Source organism: Myotis davidii, unplaced genomic scaffold, assembly GCF_000327345.1.
Source record: "Myotis davidii unplaced genomic scaffold, ASM32734v1 scaffold4325, whole genome shotgun sequence".
Lineage (NCBI taxonomy): Eukaryota > Metazoa > Chordata > Mammalia > Chiroptera > Vespertilionidae > Myotis > Myotis davidii.
In genome coordinates this window covers 8,825-14,051 of record NW_006296242.1, presented here as the reverse complement: position 1 = coordinate 14,051, position 5,227 = coordinate 8,825, and the positions used below count along the sequence as shown (strand labels likewise).

The following is a 5,227-nucleotide window of genomic DNA, read 5'->3' as shown; positions in this document are numbered from 1 at the left end:
ACACAGCTATCTCATTCTCCAGGTTCTAGTAATATCTCCTCCTTCTAACCCAGGGTTAGTAGTGGTTCCCCTATTTCGAGGCCCTCATTACATCATTATTTTGTAGTTTACCTATACTCTCATTACTTTGTAATCAATATTTTATTAAACCTTCCTCTCATTTCATTATTTGAGTGTATAATCTGTTTTTCAATCAGGAATCTACCTGATACAGTTCCTATGGATGGCAAATAAGCACATGAAAATGTAACAGGAAATGAATACACTATACTTAATATAAAGCTACCCATACTAATCTTAGTAGATGATAAATCCAGCTTGTTACTCTAATCTGATCTTTCCTTCAAAATTTGAGCTTGCATGCTAAACATTTTCTTCAGTATACTTTAAAATTCAGGAGTTTCAGTTCCTGTGAGAACCTAAGGAGCAGCCTGACCTTCAAGGCCCTTGCTAATGCTAACTACCCAGACAGAGGAATTAAACCAGATGGGTAACTCAAGGATGCTGACCATGAGAATTCATGTCGGGACTAACAAGTACATTGCCTGCACATCTTCAGCTCCTTCCCCTGATCACTTTGTTCTGCTTGCCCTCTCCATCCTTATAAAAACAGTCACCCTGCACTGAGATGTTTTTTTGAGGACTGTGGAAATTTCCCCATCTTCTCCAGGTGATGGCACTTGAATAAACCTCTTTCCTTTTTTCACCACAACCTGTCTCATGTGTGTGGCTTTCATTTTGGCAGGCAGCCAAATCTAAGTTCCGTTTCAAAAAGATATTTAACATCATTAGTTATCAGGGAAATGCAAATTAAGATCATAATAACATATCACTACACATTTATCAGGAAGGCAAAAATAAAAAAGTGAAATCCAATGCTGATAACGATATGGAGAAAGTGGATTATTTATGCTTTGCTAGTGGGAATATGAAATGATCTATTCATGCTAAACAACAGGGTGGTATTTTCTTATAAAACTAATCATGCAAATACTATACTATTCATCAATTACACTCTTGGATATTTATTCCAGATAAATTAAATCTTGTGTTCATACAAACTCTTGCATGTGAATGGTTATAGCAGCTATATTCTTAATAGCCCCAAACTAAAAAGAGCTTAGATGTCCTTCAACAGGTAGAATGAGTAAAGAAACTATAATACATTTTATATATACCATGGAATACTACACTCAAGAATAAAAAGAAATGATACATGCAACAACTTGAATGAATCTCCAGAGATCCATGCTGAGTGAAAAAAATCTAATCCCTAAATGTTACATTCTAAATGATTCTGTTTATATTAGGTGCTTGAAAAAACAAAGCTATAGAGCTAGAAAGTAATGGTTGCTAGGGTTTGTGAACTTGGGTAAGGCTATTAAGCAGTATGAGAGATCTTTGTGTTGATTAAAGTCTTCTGAATCTCCACATGTGATAAAATTGTGTAAATACACAAACACACACACAAGCAGGTATAATATTGGTGAAATATGAATAAGATAGATGGGCTGCACCAATGTTAATTTCCTAGTTGTAATATTGTACAATTATTTCAAAATAAAAAACTTAATTTTAAAAATTAATCACATCCCTATATAATAACGAAAAATATGGGGGAATCAAAATTAAACACATGATAATATTTATAGTCACTCCAAAGAAAATAACACATTAAGGTACACAACAAACAAAACATGTACCAATGGGTAGGTTAAAATATTAAAAATCCAAATATCTTTTTAAAATTTACAAAGTATAAAGGATGTATCTGACATATCAAATTTATAATGGAATAACAAAATAGACATATTCATAAGAACATGGATGAGTCTTAAACACCAGCTCAGCAAAACATTAAGAAATATTGATGTATAATATTAACAGGTTCTTAAATTAAAAGCTAATGCCCACAAACAAGTACTGTACATTTCATTAACACTCATGAAAAGAAAGCTAAAAGCATCAAATGTATTAGAATGATTGACTAGGAGAAGAGGAATGAAACTGAGTGGTAGAAAAAGGGTAACGAGTCCAGCCAGCATGGCTCAGTGGTTGAGTGTCAAACTATGAACCAGCAGGACATGGTTCGGTTCCCAGTCAGGGCACATGCCTGGGTAGCAGCTTAATCCCTAGTGTCGGGGGTGCAGGAGGCAGCTGATCTATAATTCTCTCTTATCGTTGATGTTTCTATCTTTCTCTCCCTTTCCCTTCTTCTCTGAAATCAATAAAAAATATATATTTTTTAAAGGGGGAATGAATAAATAAATAAACAGGAAATGGTCCTAAACAATTAACTCAAGGAATCTGATTAACTCAACTCTCTACACTTGATGTCAAAACTATTGCATCATCTTCCCACACACACATTTTTTTTTTCGGGGGAAAAGACTTAATACTTTCCAGTATTTATGTTATCTGAACCAGAAAAAAAACATATCAAATAGTCCCCTGAGTTGGAGAGAGGGGACTGTTCCTTTTTAGGTTCTTGTCAGTCTTGTAGGTAAGTTTTCAGCCAAGTGACAGCAATGTTGAAGCAAAGCAAGCAAATGTATTAAAAATACACTTGGCATAAAGCACAAACGGGCACCTAACTAGTTTGAGCATGCACCCAATAGGGTTCAAGGGGCTTTATACCTTTCTTCCTATAGGTTTCAAGGTTCCTCTGCAGAGAATCTTAGGTAGAAGAGTAGATTTCAAAGGCCCCTTTTACAGTATTGTGACTTATCTTGGGATGTTTGTACATACACCTAGTCATCTTGTTTGGCAAGTACTAAAATGGATGACTTCTTTGTTCAGTGGGTGAGATAAAACTCCTCCTCTTTCCCCCTTCCCTACCTCCTGACTTAGCAGTTCTAGGGTGAATTAAGCTCTGCATTCTCTGGTTAGGAAGGAAAGGTATCAACCATTTGCTCTCAATGTCTTTGGTTGGGGAAGATAAGGTCTTACGATTCACAAGCTCACTTGCAAGCTGACCAAACTGTTTAATTTTTTTGTATGTTTTTTTTTTTATTAGGTTTGTCCAGGAATTTTCCTAGCTCCTTACTATTGTGCCACATTTAGACATACTGAACTGTGGAGGTAATAACATAAAGACCAGATTTTACTTGATTTTGTTCTTTTACTAAAATTTTCAGCAGTGCCCTCGGTGGTCCCGGATCTGTCTCTTGCTTCAACAGTGTTTGGATGAAACAGACCCAGGGATGCTTATTCTTCCAGCCTCTGGCCACTCTCCTGCATCTTATCTAGTTACCACCTTCAGAAACTCCTCTGGGACCATCCAACACACCAGTTTTGTTTTGTTTTGTTTTTTTCTACCTTAACTCCTTATTGCCAAACAACCATGAGCTCCCAAATTTGTCAGAATTATTCCGAGGTGGAGGCTGCTGTCAACCACCTGGCCAGCCTGCATTCGCAAGCCTCCCACACCTACTTCTCTCTGGGTTTCTACTTCGACTTTGACAATGTGGCTCTCAAGGGCGTGGGCCACTTCTTCCACAAGTTGGCAGAGAAAAAGCATGAAGGCACTGAGCATCTCTTAAAGTTGCAAAAGAAATGGGATGGCCGCGTTCTCTTCTAGGACTTGCTGAAGCCTTCCCAAGATGAGTGGGCAAAACTCAGGACACCATGGAAGCTGCCCTGGCCTTGGAAAGGAACCTGAACCAGGCCCTTGTGGAGCTGCCTTCCCTAGGTTCTACATGACCGGATCCTTATCTCTGTGACTTCCGGGAGAACCACTTCCAGGTTAAGGAGGTGAAACTCATCCAGAAGATGGGCTACACCTGACTCACCTCTGCAGGCTAGCCAGCCCCCAGACTGGGCTGGACAAGTGTCTCTTTGAAAGGCTCACCCTCAAGCATGACTAGGAGTCTTTGAATCCCAGAGGCCTTTCAGAGTCCCCTCTGCATGCCCCTGGTGTCCGGCTTTTAACTGAACCTCTTCCTGAAACTACTAGCTATTCTTTTAACCACACTGAAGCCCTCTCCCATGCATTGGACCAAATGAAACAAAGTTTTTTTGCAGGAAAAAAATAATAATTATTATGAAATAAATAAATAAATAAATAAATAAATATTCTCTGTAAACATGCTCTCCTTTATTGCCTTGACCAGGAATCAAACTGGCAACCTTTTGGTGCACAGAATGATGCTCAATCAACTGAGTCACTCTGGCTGGGCCCCTTATGTCCTCTCTCATTCAGTCATTCATCCCTAGAAGGGTACCAGACTTAGTTGTCTCCTAAGAACAAAGTCCTTGATTGAGTCTGGCAGGCCAGTCCAGAAATAGAGCATTTGGACAGAGGTAAACCATAGAACAAATACCATTGAGTCACTGAACAACCCTTGAAGACTCACATGTCCTGTGATAAGCATCATACTTGGCACGGGAATATAAACACCAATAAACACGGTCCTTTTCATGTACTTTTTGAAGAAAATTTATCTGCCTAATGCCTATCCAAATGTATACTTCCATATCTGCATAGTCAGACATTTTCTGCAATGGTCAACGCTTGAAGGATTTTTTTCTCTGAGATGCCAGAGGCTAAGGAACATGATCCTTCATTACTATGCCTAATATGAAAGAGGCTTTAATGCTATGTGATGAATGGAAATATTACTTTGCAATAAGATCTTCAATTGTACATGTCAAAGAGAAAGGAAAAAAGTGTGTGATTTTTTTAACCCAATGGCCTAACAACTTGAAAGAATATCCTTTTATTCCTAAGAGGGTATTGTGGGGAACATTTCTGGAAATGCTAGGTATTTAGGCATTTTGAGAGAAAAAAGAAAATTGTATTATTAAAAGGTTTTTTGTCTACTGATGTTTAAAATATTTTATTTCTCCTATTTTAATCCTGTCTTGTTATAATTAGAACTAGAGGCCAGATGCACAAAAATTTGTGCACTCCAGGGGGGGGTCCCTCAGCCCAGCCTGTGCCCTCTCACAGTCTGGGACCCCTGGGGGGATGCCCACTTGCCAGTGCGGAGCAGGCCTAAGCTGAAGTCTGACATCCTTAGTGCTGCCTTGTAGGTGGGAGAGGCTCCCACCACCACCACTGTACTGGCAGCCATCAGCCTGGCTTGTGGCTGAGCAGAGCTCCCCCTGTAGGAGAGCATTGACCAACAGGGGGAAGCTCCTGCATTAAGCATCTGCCCCCTGGTGGTCAGTGTGTGTCATAGAGCCCTGCCATTCCAGTCGTTCCACTGTTAGGGTCAGTTTGCAT

At 39.2% G+C, this 5,227-nt stretch overlaps 1 pseudogene; it reads left to right on the top strand.

Annotated features, from left to right (window-relative positions):
- Positions 1-3,300: 3,300 nt before the first annotated feature.
- Positions 3,301-4,022, top strand: LOC102762286 (annotated as a pseudogene).
- The last annotated feature ends 1,205 nt before the right edge of the window (positions 4,023-5,227 follow it).